This window comes from Pseudopodoces humilis, chromosome 33, assembly GCF_049639895.1.
Source record: "Pseudopodoces humilis isolate 2021_Gansu_Grassland_sample_001 chromosome 33, ASM4963989v1, whole genome shotgun sequence".
NCBI classification, from domain to species: Eukaryota; Metazoa; Chordata; class Aves; order Passeriformes; family Paridae; genus Pseudopodoces; species Pseudopodoces humilis.
The window spans coordinates 747,468-762,397 of NC_142232.1; the positions used below are offsets into that span (position 1 = coordinate 747,468).

General features: G+C 50.8%; 1 pseudogene; it reads right to left on the reverse strand.

The window, feature by feature from the left end:
- Positions 1–14,930, reverse strand: part of LOC148182306 (uncharacterized) — a 702,689-nt pseudogene that overhangs the window by 648,266 nt on the left and 39,493 nt on the right.

The following is a 14,930-nucleotide window of genomic DNA, read 5'->3' on the forward strand; positions in this document are numbered from 1 at the left end:
ACCAAAGGAAATTGGGTTTTTGGCCACTGATGTTGAAAGACCCCCGAGCTGTTCACCAGTCTTCACAGAAGTAATTGTGAATGCCGTTTATTTCTATCTTTAGGACACCTTTTATAGGGTTCTACAGGGTCTGCGGGCAGAGCAAGCTACTATTGGCTAGTACACACAAGTTTACATTCTTATCCTTGTACACAGGAACATTGTTTTACTTTCTACAGGCAAGTTTCAAGGATTTTAGCCTTTAATATTGTGACTTATCCCAGAGGCTGGTTTGTGCAGACAGACCTTTACCAATATATAAAAATACAGCAACACACTGATGCTTCTGACTAAACCCAAGAATGCCTGTTCCTGTGCCAAAGGAACTGCACAGCCATCAGCCTGCTGCAGCACTGCTGGGGCATCTCAAAGAAGCATGTGGGCCTGTGCCTCAGCCCTGGAGCCCCCCTGGGCACATTTGTGAGCCACAGAGATGAGGCTGCAATGGTCATAAGGAAAGAGAAGAAGAAAGTCACAGAAGAATGGGGGAAGATGTAGAAGATGGTGGGAGGAGGAAGCCAGTGGGACCAAATGGGTAACTTTCATCCAAATTGGGAGCTACGAGGCAGGGACCCAAGAGATGTGGGATAGAGACCCCATCACCTGTGACTTCCTCTCTAAGCTGAAAAGAAAAAGAATAGAGAAATAGCTGGGCTTTAGCTGTGTGTCTAGATATGAAGCCACATTACATTTTGGAATGGCTCCACACAAATTCTTCAAGTTTTCTCCAAGTCTGCAGGTTCCCCTGCCCCAGGACCACCAGTGGCCAGTTTTGTTGGTTTTGCATGGGTTAAATTTTGGTGAGGAGGGAAGAAGCCAGCCATGGAAATGCTATTTCTGCTAAAAGGAGCTGCTAAAAGCTTTCTCCATGCCTGGCAAAAGCAATCACTGGCTGGCTCTGAGAAAAGGCCCATTGCTAAGCCAATTAGAAAAGCTGGAAACATTTTGATGACAACAGATTTAAGAGAGGAAAGAAACGTGGGAAGCTCTCTTTCTTTCTGCCCTCCGAGGGGTGGGGAGGGAGCACCGAACCCCTTCCCAGCAGGCCAGCTGTGGTGGTTTGGCATTTTAGAGAAAAAAGCAGAAAACACCCACAGAAGTGATTTCTCTGAGAGAGGCTGCTGGGAGTTTCTCTCTGCTTGAGATCAGGCCAATGGCCGGCCAGTTCTGAGAACTGACAGCATTTTGCAGCACTGAAAAGTGAGATCACCTTTGTGAATAGCACATTTAAAAACTCCAGCTGGGGAAGTTGTCTCTTTTTGTTTGCAGCCCTGAAAGGTACTGGAGCTGTGGTGTGGCTGGCCCCGCTCCCCGCGGCCTGTGTGGCCTGGGGGGGCTGGGCTGGAGCCCAGTGGCTCTGGGCTGGGGGGATGGAGACTGCGGGACTTCCCCCGGCCCCAGGCCAGGCCGGGCTCTGCTGTGGCCCCTCCCGGGAAGCCCTCCCAGTCCCATTCCAGTGGGGTGGCTGAAGCCCTCCCCAGGGGGACCCCGGCCCTAAGCTGGGCCGGGCCACGGCTGCTGACATCTCGCCCATCCCCGCCATGGCCGGCACAGACGGCTCCAAGCTGGAAACCGTCCCCTGCCTTCCAGCGGCTGCTGAGCTGAAATCCCACACCAGGAATGCCTGCCACACCTTGGGCCACATTTAACCCTTCCACTACACTCATGAGACCTGCAGACTTCATCCCCTCTCCAGAGAGCGCAAAGTGGGAGCGATCGACACGTAAAAGACAACATCAAACATCAAGGTCAGTACGAGGAAGAGTCAAGCCTCAGATGGAAGGAGAATGAGGAGATGCTTTAATAAGCTGAAATAGTCTTTTGGTAGGGCCATGGAGATGGATAATAATGTTCTGAAAAATAACTCCTTTCATTAATGAAAGAGTATTGGGAGGAATGAAGGATTCAAAGTGTAAATCTGAGCAAAGGTATCCATTGATGAAGCCAAGCAGGTGGTGGAGTAGCTGTGATCCCATGAGACGCGTGAACAGGAAGAGAGAGATGAGAGCTGATGAAGACCCTTTGTCCCCAGGGAGAGAAGAAGAAAACTTCTGTTCCCAGAGATGATCACCAAGACAGATGAAGAGAATAACTCTTGAATAACTCATCCTTAAAATAATACCCCTTGAGTTCATGGCCCATGAACACACCTCAGAGTGGTGTGGAAATGGGAGGAAGGCACGATGGCAGAGTTTTGCCCTGGGTGGCTGCTATTCATAGAAATGAAAAGCCATGAGAAAAGTCTTTTCTTGTGGAGAGCTCTGCATGTAATGACAAGAGAAAACTCTCCTCTCTACAGAGACTGATGAAAAGACTATTGTATATTTGGTACTGCTTTAACATCCCAAGTTTTGTCTCTACATTGTTGTTGAGAAAGGAAAAAGTTGGTTGGGGAGAAAAACGGTTTCTGAAAGTTTTATTCTGGATTCTTATTTCCTGGTGCCCTGTTAATAAAATTCCTTTATTCCATCTAAGTTTTAAGCCTGTTTTGCCCTTCTCCTAATCCATATCTCACAGCAAGAAATGAGCAAGTTCCTTGGAGATTTCAGCCAGCGCTAAACCCACCACATTATTTAGTGCATTAGCCAAATAGTCAAATTAGCAAATCTAAGGCACTGCACCAGGCTGAAGCTGAGGATCCCCAGCCAAACTCAGAGGGAGGAGAACACAGCATTTGTGGGATCCTTTCCAGTCTGACTTGCTTTAGTTGGAGCCTGGGGGAGGAGAGAGCAGGAGAAGGGTTGGCTGAGTCCTCTCCCCTCTGCCTTGCCCTTCTCTGCTGGATCCTCAGTTCATCCCACACCCACCCCAAGACTCCATCCCCATCCTACTGTTGCTGACAGGATTAAAGGAGATAAAGAGGAAAAAACCAAAAATGTGGAGAAGAGAGAAAAAGAGAAGTTTAAATGCAGTTTGAATATTTAAAAAATACACGTTAGTGACTGCTGAGTGTTCAAAGGGAGCTGAAGGGTTTGCGAAGGGACAGGAGCCCGTGAAGGGCTCAGGAGCTGCTGCTGCCGGGAGGGAGGAAATGCACCAATGGCTCCCAGCAGAGTCTGTGCTTTGAGGCTCTTTCCCAAACAGCTGCAGGAGGGAAAGCAGCTGAGTTTGGAGGAAGAGTTTTCTGCTGAGGTTTCCTGTTTGGAGCTGTCACAAGCTTGAGCTGCTCAAGGGAAACGCGGCTCTGCTTCCAGCAGGGCCCAACTGCACGGGAGCACAACTTGGTTCCCTGGCCCTGAGCCAACGGGCAGCAGCAGCTTCTGTTCCCTCCTGGCTCTTGTGTCATTTCCAGCAGCACAAGACACACCAAGAAAAGCTCCTCCAGAACATGCCATGAGAAACACAACCTGATTTCATTGCATGAAGGAGCTCTGACAGTCCCACGGGCTCAGGTTTGTTTGTCAGTGAACAGAGCAGGGAAAAGCACAGACACATTCCCTGCACAGGGAATTCACAGGAGGAAAGTGCAGCGCTGGAGGATGTGCTTGGATACAACGTTCCCACGGCAGTTTTGGGGATAAAATCATCAGCAGAGAGAAAAGAAAAAGTCCTACCAAGGGTGGGCTGGGGAGGGCTGGTGCTTCCCGGGAGGCTCCCGAAGCTCAAGAGGACAAAGCCCAGACCTTGTCCAAGCTGCGAGCTGGGTCTGAGCCAGAAACCAGGGGGTGGCAGAGACATTGCTGCTGAAGGGCTTCAGATTGCCAAAGCTAAAGTGTCCAGTATCAAGGAACAACTTGAGGTTACAGAAGTCCCAGTGCCCACGTTCCATCCCCTCATTTCAAGCTGAAAGCAGAGCTCCACTTGTGACACTGCTTTTTAATAATGAATGTCAAACTTCAACAAAATTCCCTTAAAGATCCCATGAAGTTTCACATTGTGAGAGCTCACTCGAGGCAGTCCCAACTCCTGCCATGGTTCAGTCCCTGTCAAGCCCACTGTGCTTTCCAGCTGCTTTGCTCCAGCTCCCCCCAAATCACCAGGAATTCCACTGAACTGAAACAAATCCAAGTCCTCGTGGGTCGGGACAAGGGCAGGGAGAGGTCACTCAGGGATCACCATCAGGGGTGCAACAGCCCGACACGGGGAAATGAACTGAACTTAGGATTGAGCAAATCAGAACAGGAGAAAGAGGATTAAAATCAATCTTGAGAAACACCTCCTCCTGCTCCTGAACTTTTCTGTCCGGGCCCCTGCTCGCGGGGCACAGAGAGGGGCCCGGCCGTGTCCCTCCAAACCTCCCTGGGAATCAGCCCAGAGCCCTCAGCCTTCCTTGTGCCCATTCCCGGGGCCCCTTGTCCCTCCCAATGGCTCCCGTGTCTCTCCCAGTCCATCCCAGCCTCTCCCAGTCCATCCCAATCCATCCCAGTGACCGCGCCTGTCCATCGCGCCACTCCGTGGATCCTCCGAACCTCAGCCAATCAGAGCGCGCCTCTCTGATGACTCATCAGTTGCCGGGCAGATCCACAGAGCCGAGAGCCCCGCGCTGGACTCGGCCTCCCAGTGCCGCGCACTTCATTCCCAGTCCCTCCCAGTGCCACCACAGTCCCTCCCAGTGCCACCACAGTCCCGCCCAGATGACCCAGAGTCCCTCCCACTTCTTTTTAGCCCATTCCCAGTCTCTTCCGAGTTCATTCCCACTCCACTCCCAGGCGTCCACACTCTCTTCCAGTGTCCCAGTATCCACTCTCATCTCTTTCAGTGCCACCCCAGTCCCTCCCAGTCCATTCTCAGTCCCTCCCAATGCCACACCACGCATCTCCCATCTCTCCCAGTTCCCCCCATCGTGTCCATCTCGCTGGTGCCCTCGAGCTCCCAGCCCGGCCCCGGCCGCCTGCTCTGCTCCCTGATGGATTTCTCCCCTGCCCACATCCAGCTGAGCTGCTCCCAGGGCCAGCAGCAGCTCTCGGGCCACGTGCTGGCCACTGCCGTGCTCCCCAGCGGGGACTGGAGCCAGCAGCTCCTGGTGCTGCTGGAAACCGCCCCCGGCAATGCGGGCTCAGCTCCAGCTGCCAGGTGGAGCACGTCAGCCTGGAGCACCCCCTGAGCCGGCACTGGGGCACGGCCCGGCCCCCACAGCGCCGGGGGCAGCGGGGGAGGCACTGGGGGGGCCCAGAGGGGGACTGGGGTGTGCTGGGAGGAGCTGAGGGGGAGTTTCAGATAGACTGGTTTAAACTGGGAGAGGGATTGAGGTGCTTAGGGTGGCTGGGAAGGGGATTAAAGGATGTTGGGGAGGGTGGGATGAGGTTCTGGGGGTCCTGGTGGGCACTGGGAGGGAGTTTGGGGGTGCTGGGTGTCACTGGGAGGGATTTGAGTGAGCCTGGAGGAGCGGGAAGGAGATTGGGGATTGGAAAGCAGGGATTGGGATGAGGCTGTTTGTGCTGGAAAGAGACTGGGAGGAGTCTTGATGAGTCCTGGTGGGGCTGGGAAGGGACTGGGACAGGGTTTGGGGGTCCTGGGGAAGTGGGGAGAAATTGGGAGGGGGCTGTGGGATCCTGAGAGGAACAGGAGGGGCTCTGGTGGGTCCTGGGGAGGCTGGGAAGAGACTGGGAATGATTTAACAAAATAGCAATATTGATCCAGTATCAACATCAATCTGTTAATGGACAAAAAACCTCTCCAACAGTTTAAAGTTACAAAGTGGATGTTTAATCACAGCACTGGGCGAGTGCGGGAGTCACCCCTTAATATGCACTGCAAGTTGACAAAAGATTCCAGTGTCTATTTATTTACAAAAGGCTTGAATTTCCAAAATACTAATACATATTAATAATAATACATATTCATAATGCTTAACACCTCCCATGCTCCACTTCAGACTAAAATTCATGGTAATGAGTTTAAAACGTCTTTATGCCTGTGTGGTTGGCTCTGTAATTTGAGGAGGGGGTCGTTTTGGCGAGGAGAAGCAATCAAGAGATGAAGGAAAACCGCTTTTCCTCACTCTGACCTTTCTACCTTTACAATGGTTGACATTACAAATGACATTTGGTACAACTCCAATTTCCTCCCTTGTGACTTTGAAATGGGTTTCCAGATGTAAGGTCTGTGATCTCCCTGAACACGTTTATCAGTTTCTCTTTTCTCATTATAAGCACAGCTGAACAAACATACAATGACAAGTAATTTTTTACCTAAGTCTGAGATTCACTATCTCAAATCCTGCTTCTCACTTAATCATTGACTCTAACTAGTTCCAGCAAGGCCTATCTCTAGCTAAGATCTCTTATTTTTCTAAAATTCTTCATTTTTTAAAATTATTGATTCCAAAGGAGGTTTCAGACGGTCCTGGGTGGGCTGGGGGAGACTGGGAGGGTCCTTGGAGGGGCTTGGCGTGTCTGTGAGAGTGTTTGGGGCTCCTGACCTCTGCAGACCCCCCAGGGAAGCTGTTGGACACCGCTCAGAGCTGATGGGGATCGGGGGCTTTTTGTTGGGCTTTGTCTTCCTGGCACTGGGGCTCGGCTTCTGCCTGAGCAAAAAGGTGAAAGGGGGTCCCGGGGGTCGTGTCCTCCCTCCCCCAGAGCGTGTGTGTTCCCCCCAGGGACCCCCAGTCTGGTGTCACCCCCTTTTCTCTGCCCACACAGCTCCTGAAGCAGCTGCAAAAGGTTCACTAGGATTGAAAGTTAACAAATCCACTCTCCCAAAGGAATTCCCATTGTTGGTCTGTGGATGCTAACTCTGAAACAGAGAGCATGTGAAACTGCAGGCCACATAGCTTTCTCAGTCTTGCCCAAGAAAGTGGCCTGGTAATTCATAAGGAGGAATTAAAACAATCCTCAGAGACAGAAAACAGCCTTGCAGATGCTGTTCGTCTGTTCCTTGTTTTCTTTGCAGGAGAAGGTCGAGAGGTGGTGTGCCCCACTGACCAATGATGGTGATGTCGTAGTTTACTAACCAGTAAGAGTTTCTTTTCTGTACTTTCCACATATCGGTCTATAAAAAGGACCTGAAGTAATAAACTAAGAGAAATTCTCATGATCTCCTGAGAGAGTTTGTGTCGTTCGTCTCGCCGTTCCTAATCGAGCAACAGTTGGTCTGTGTCCCAATGTTGTTCCTGCCCCGGTGTTCATCCAAGTGCCCACAGGGAGCCAGGAAGATGTGGAGCCTCCCAGCCAGGTGTCTTCCCAACACGGATCACCAGGACCACGGATCACCAGGGCTCTGCCCAACGGGGGTCACTGGGGATCATCCAACGCCGATCCTCCCATGGGGGATGGAGCTGGAGCAGCGCACGAAGCTCTTCCCGCACTCGGGGCACTCGCAGGGCTTCCCTTACTGGTGCCTCCGTTGGTGTTGGGTCAAGTGAGAGCTCCTGGAGAAGCTCTTCCCACACTGGGGACACTCGTAGGGCCTCTCCCCAGTGTGGATGCGCTGGTGTTTTCTCAGGTCAGAGCTCCACCCAAAGCTCTTCCCACATTCCAAGCAGGTGTAGGGCCGTTCCCCTGTGTGGATCACCTGGTGTATCATCAGGCCAGAGATATCTCTGAAGCTCTTCCCACATTTCCCACACTCATAGGGTCGTTCCCCAGTGTGGATCATCTGGTGTTTCCTCAGGGTGGAGCGTTCGCTGAAGCTCTTCCCACATTCCCCACACTCATAGGGCTTTTCCCCAGTGTGGATCCTCTGGTGCCGGATCAGGCTAGAGTTCCACCTGAAGCCCTTCCCACATTCCAAGCACTTGTGGGGCTTCTCCCCCAACTCTGAGCTCTGGCTGGATCTCTGGCCGTGTTCCTGGCACTGGGGGGATCTTTCCTCCTCGCAGCTCCCTGGACTGGGTTTGCAGCCCCTCCTCGTGCAGGATCTCTGGAGCTTTTCCTCCTCCTCCTCCATCTGGACAAAATTTGGGATTGAAAATTCCTGGTTAGGAAGAAAAAAAGAGAGGAGAGTGCCTTGGGTGCCTTGGGCTGGGGGTTCCTCTTTTGGGAAGGTAGAATTAGAAAGAAATTATAAATATGACTCTTTAGCCAGAAAGGCTAAAGAAGAAATACAAATAAAAACACGGTTTGAATAATTCAAAGAAACCAGGCTGGTATGCCAGAACACGTTCTTTCCCCCAATAAAACTAAGCTGAGACCCCTCTTCCCAGCCTTATATGGAAAGGTCTGAAGGACCCTGAGATAAAACAGCGATTTCTATAGGTCGCACACAAATGTTACTGTTTTAGTATACTTAGAAAGATTGGTTAGTAAAGGAATAGAATATTCAATGTATAGGTTATATAAATAATTGTAAAAGGGAGTTCTCCCTCTTGGCTCTCTTGGTTCTCTTAGTCTCTCTTAACTCTTGGCTCTCTTGCTACTCTCTCTTGGCTCTCTCTCAGCTCTCTTGTTTCTCTCAGCCTTCTTGCCTCATGCTTTCTACGCTCTTTCTGCTCTCTTTTTCCTGCTCTTTCCTCCTCTTCTTTATCCTCTTTTTCCCGGCTCTCTCACTTCTGTTCTGTTACTCTCTTTCTTAGCAATCTTTAAGTCTTGAACTCATGTATTCATATTTTACCCCCTTTTGTATTGTTCTCTCCGAGCCTGCTTTGTGCTCTATCTGTTGGATCATAGCAGGCTCTCTGTCTCTCTCTCTCTCCCACGCCCTGAAATAAACTACTAACATCTAACTTGACTATAGAGGTCTCTGCCGTGTCTCAGACATTCCACTCCCAAAGCATCTCCTACATGCCTCCTTGCCCAGGTTCGTCTCAGAAAGACACTGGGCATCTTGCGTCTGTAATAACCTCAAAAACAACAAGATTCAGCCCAAACATCAAAACACAGATCAAAAACTACCCAAACAACAAGATTCAGCTAAAATCCCCTGCACAATAGAAAGGTTCAGCCCCTGCAAGAAACCAAAGCACCAACGTTTACCACAAAAAAACTCAGAAACACCAAGATTCAGCACAGTGAAAATCATGGATCGCCCACTCTGGTCACCCGCTGCATGTGGGGAGGCAACGCACCTGGGGCTGGGGGAGCTGCAGATACAGGGATGAACTTTGTGCTGCTTCCTCTTCCTGCTCCTCTTCCTCCTCTGTGTTCCTACTCGACCTCATATTCCTCCTCCTCCTTCTGCACAACCCCAGGTACATATTTTGACCATTTTGTTCCTCAGCCCTGCTTCTCCTTCCCTTCTCCTCCTGCCCCCAGGCCCAGCACCCACTGCCGCCTCCCTCTTCCCCCCCAGTCCCACAGCATCCCACCGCAGGGGCACGGATGGAGCTGGGCCAGCTCGGCCTGGGGCAGCGCTGGGCTCTCGGCCGCTTCCGCCCGCACTCGCTCCCCACTGCAGCCGCTCCCGCCACCACAGCGCGGGGGGGCCCGGCCTTGGCGCTCCCCCCTCCCACCTCCCCAAATTCCCCTCAAGGGGGGCGCCAAGGCCCGGGGGGGAGGGGCGCAGCTGGGCTCCAGCTGGGCAACGCTGGCAGCTGCGGCTCTGCCTGGACACTGATGAGTCATCAGCGCCGCGCGCTCTGATTGGCTCAGCCCTGCCTGAGCCCTGCGCCTGCACCAAGGGGGGACACCCTGCTCCAGGGGGGATGGCCCCAAAACGGGGGAACCCCAGCAAAGGAAGAACAACAAAGGCTCTTTACAAACTGATCCCGTCAACCTCATTGCACATAGGGCCAGGGACGTGGACATAAGGAAGTGACAGGAGGAGCCATCAGCTGCAGAAAATGTTATTAATTGATGACACAGACTGCTGCTCAGCCAAGGTCCTGCTAAATTCATCAACTTCCAGAAGAACAACAAAGACTTAACACAGCCATCAATATCCTTAGCTATACAAAAGTGGGGTGCATATTAAGGGGGTATGTAGGAGGTGCATTGGGAAGTCTGTACCATTACAGTACATCAACCAATGGAGAAAGGGAGATGTGACCAAGAAAATTAGGATGAAAAGGAGGCTGTGTCTGCCAACAACTGGAGAAATCTCATTAAAATGTCCCATGGCCTCACCCTTTTTTATGAATGAAATTACTGTTACAGGACTCCTCTGTCTTCCTTGTGGACAGAAACCTCTGGGGATGTCAATTTTTCCACACACCTTGGGGCTCCTCCGCAATTCCTTCCACCGTCCGGGCCGGCGGGCAGTGAGTGCAGCTGAAGGTGCCTCACCCAGTTTGGGGGATCGGCTCCCTCGGCTGGCGGCGGCACCGGGGATTGATTGGGTACCCGAGAGTGAGCAGGAGACAGACGAGTGACGGATCAGGGCGGCTCTCAAGAGTCGGCAGGGAGAGAGCACTGAAAATCTCAGCAGTGACTCCAGTGGCATCTTCGGGGAGTAAACATGGCAGGGCACCCAGGGAGGGGACAAAAGGGAAAGCCACAAAGGGGTCCCAGCAAAAGGGATGAGGATCCCAAAATATCTCTCAAGGGTCCCTTGGGAGCATGTGGAGGTCGTTTGCACATTCTCCCAGAGGGAATTAAGGACATGGACACCCAGGGGGGCAAGAAGGGAAGTCCAGAAGGGATTTAGACAACAGGGGATGGATGGTGTTGGTGTGCTGGGAAGGGATTGGCTGAAGGGGAGTGTGCAGGAATGTGCTTAAGGCAAGAAGCAGCAAGAGCAATCTATGGGGTAAGAAAAAGGATGATGGAAAGGAAGAGGAAGAGAAAAATACTGAGGATTGGGATGTGTTTCAGAAGGGTCTTATCCTCAGAATTTGCCAGCTGACTCAGATCCTTTGTATCCCGGTTTTCCAGGCCAGGAAAACAAGGAGGTCAGGATTTCAGGGGGTTTCTCTGAGCTGGGAGCGGCAGGAGCGGGCGCAGAGCTGCGGCACCGGGAGCACGGGCTGGGGGCCTGTGGGGAGCTGTGGGGCCGGGCCGGGGCTGTGGGGCAGCCGGGGCTCAGCGCCGGGCGCTGCCTGAGCCCAGCACCCCCCGGGCAGGGCCGGCAGTGGCCCCCGGCCCCCAGGAGGCTGCGGGACGCCCCGGCCGCTGCCCGGCCCCGTGGAGCTGCCGGCCCTGCCCGCCGGGGGGGCCGCCTTTGGACACTGCGGCAGGACAGGGACCGGCTCTGGGATACGGGCTGGGGAGGGGAGCCTCAGCACAGCGAGCACGAGGAAGGAACAGCTCAGAAATGGGCATTAGACCTGCAGGGATCCACATGATCTTTTAAGAATTTCCCGGTGGGTCCCTGGAGAAAGGAAGGATTTTGCAGAAAGCTCAGCAGCTGCCACAGGATGAGCACCCCCAGGCACTGAGGGGGGCTGCAGCAGGGCCAGAAGAAGCCCCTGCAGCACTTGCTCACAAAGGCTCAGCAGCTGAATGCAGCAAGGGATGAGCAAAAGGCCAAGCTGAAGGCAAAGGCCATGGCACAGTTCCTACAGCCCCTGAGGGATCAAGCCCAGGGCCCAAGGGGGCCCCAGCACCCAGGGGACACCCTCGGCCACAAGCACCTGGCACAGGCATTGCCCTCCTGGCCAGGGGACAGCCCACCCAAACAGCCCCTGGCAAGGAATCAGCCTTCCAGCTGCAGGGCACAAGGACACTGCAAGCACAGACAGGAGCACCCTCAGCACGAGCAAGTCCAGCCCTTGATGGACACGGATTCTTAGCGGTGGCACAGCTCCCATTCCACCAGGGACCCACCACACTGCAGCCCTTGGGAACATCCAGGGTGGCTCTGGATCCAGAGGAGACCTTTCCTGATGGACACAGGGGCCTCTCCATCCACTCAGAATCTTGCACTTAAAGGGGGGAAAATTGTTATGGAATATTTTAATAATTAAGGCAATAAGTGGGAAAGGTGAGTGGGTGTGTTTTATTCAGCCACTATTAAGCAGTGTAAGGGATGGGTTAGAAATGCAGGAATTTTTATTAGCTCACAATTGTGATTGTAATTTACTGGGAAGGGATTTGATGGCTAAATGGGGAATGCAAATTAATGTTGCAAAAGGTGATGCAGAGGCTGGTTCTGTTGTACCTCTGTGTCAAATGTCTGACAGAGCCTAGGCTGAAGTGAACCCACAAGTGTGGGCAGCCCCAGGGAAATGGGCAAAATTAGATATGGAGCCTCTCCAAATTTCCCTGAAGCAACCAGGACAAGAGGTGTCGAAAAGCAATCCCCTGTTCCAAGGGAGGGAAGGAAGGGCTCACAGCCTGTCTGTGAGTCCTGCTCAAGGCACGGCTTTGGGAGCCAGGGATGGCTCCCTAGAATGCTCCTATCCTGCCAAACAAGAAATCCAATGGAATCCACAGAATGCTGCAGGACCCAAGAAGAAGAAATGAGATGATGAAACCGAGGCACCCCACAGGCTCAGATCCTTACACCATCCTCAACCAGGTGCCCTCCTCACACTGCTGCCATTCAGAACTTGATGCAAAAGATGCTTTCTGGGGATCTGCCCACTTCCAGAGGATGCAAACACAATTCTGCCTTGGGCTGGCAACAAGAGGTAGAAGGGAAAATGCTCAAGACATGGACGGTCCTTCTGCAGGGATGCACGGAAGCACCGGCCTGATTGGGGCAAGCCTTGCAGGAAATATCAAAGGAATTGACCTCACCCCCAGGGACTGGCTTAATGCAGGATGTGGATGACTTGATCCAGTCATAAAAACAAGGAGAGGAGGTAGAGGAAGCCTCTGTGTAATGGCTTCATTTTCAGGCTAAAAAGCAGCTTTGAGTCCCTGGAAAAAAAAGTGCAAATGGTAGAGAAAATGGTTAAATATTTGGGACCTATTTTGACTGAAGGCTTGTGGTGTATTGACCAAGAGAGGGTCCAGGGAATCTCAGAAATAATGTTACCCAGGACTAAATTGGAGCTGGAACAATTCTTACAATTAACAGGGAATTGCAGGAGCTGGATTGAGGATTCTCTTTTGCAGCCAACACATTTTGTGTCTTCTTTACCCCCAGATAGCCTCAATGTTATGGAGGGGACATAAGAGAGAGAACAAAACTTAACAAAATGAAAAAAATAAAATGAGTGATGCCCCAGCCATGGCTCTTCCAGACTCAGAAATCTGAACTGGAAGGGAATATTAAACAGGCCACCCCTGAGCCTGCACTGAAGGCAACGCAGCAGCAGCCAGGGCTCCCCAGCGGGGGAAGCCCCTGGGCCTGCCCACAGATCCTCTGCTCAAATCCTCGGCCTGGGCACCCTCCTTTGCCATCTCCAGCCACTGCGGGACAATCCTTGCTCTCACTCTTGCAGCTTCAGGCCTTTCTGTGCCTGCCCTCGCCACAGCTGCTGGGGAAGGCACCGGGACAATTCCACTCTGCCTCTCAATTCCACTCACACTCTGACCTGCCTGGGATTAGCTGCTGGCAAAATAGACCAACTTTAAAATGGCTTCAAATCTTATTTCTCTGCTCACACTAGGTTTGCCTTTGCCTTGGGGAAAGGAATTTTAAAGGATTTTTTTAAGGGATTTTCCAGCACTCAGCAGAGATGAAATTAACATCTCAACAGACTGGGAATAGCCCAAAAGATTCTCCCCAAGATAATGACCATCAACATGTGCATGAAATTATTCCAGGTGCACATTCTGGCCAGAATCAAGTAATGCCTTATTTCTCTAAAGACATTGTTGAAGAGTTTTTTGCTTTTCACAGTTTCAGTGAAAGGATTACACCATTAGAATAATTTTTCATAATAATTTTACTTCTATCTTGTAGGTTCTGTTTGGGACAATGTTGTGAGAATCACTTTTTAGTTTTAGGAGAAGAAAAAGGAAATACTTGATTGCTTTGTAATTTCTCTTTATGTTTGTGTGTGGCTCGTAGTGATGGCAAAATGATGGTATGAGTTTTTTGATGTTCACATTTAAGATGTTTTTTGAAAAACTAGAAGAGCTTTAAAGGTGACCCTTTAACTCGTAAACCATTAAGAGAATATTTTTTGTCAAAAAAAGAAAAGGACCAAAGAAGTCACGAGCAGGGAAGTGGGGAGAACACTTGAATCACCCACAGCTGCCCAGGAAGAGAAGCTTTGCTACCACAAGTTCAGGGAAATCAGTTGGGAATTCCAAGTATGTGATGATTTAATGAGAGAAAAGCTGACAATTGATGCAGCCCTGGCTGGAGTGAAACAGAAATTAAAAATTAGCAAATAAACACAAAGAAATGCTTGAGTAAAAGGGGGGTTTGACAAAAACCATACCCTGACACTCTGATCCACAAGAACAAGAAGAGAGTCAGACTGCAAGATAAGATAAGGAGCCAGAATACACAAACAAGATGCAAAGACAATGGCACCACAAGATAAAGGAGATTCTTCAGACCCTAAGCCTGAAAGAACGGATTTAAAGTTCCAAATGTGGCCAAAGGACTGAAAGGGGCATGGAGTTAATTGTAATATGAAGTGAGGACAAGCAGAGTTAAAAAATTAATATGTATTAGGCGTATCTTGTAAACCTAGTCTGTAAAAGATAAAAAGAGAAAACCAAATCAAAAAGGTGCGCATGCTTTTCAGAGGAGATATCCCACATGTACCTCAGCACTGAATAAATTCATATCTACTCTTATAACTACTCTGCGAGTTATAGAGTTCTTTTTATTTCGCATATCAGGAGGGAGCACCCAAAAATGGGGAAAAGATGAACGACCACCAGAACAAATCCTGCAACACCATGGACCAGACCCTGGGAACCCTGATGAATTCATATCAGGTACCAGAGAAACCATTTCTCATTTCAATGGCATAATTAGATTACAGGATGTTATTGAAATAATAACCAACCACACAACTCCAGCTCCTGACCTTCCTCCCAACCAATCCACTCAGATGAGGAACACAACATTTCACCATGGGATGGGATCAGATTATCTTTTAGCAGAAAATCGAGGCAAAATTTGTGCAAAAGTTAAGCAACTCAAACTACTCTTGGCAAATGGATGGCAACGGAAAAGTAGTAAAACAGATAACAAAGGAAATAGCAAAGCACCTCATGTACTTGTTC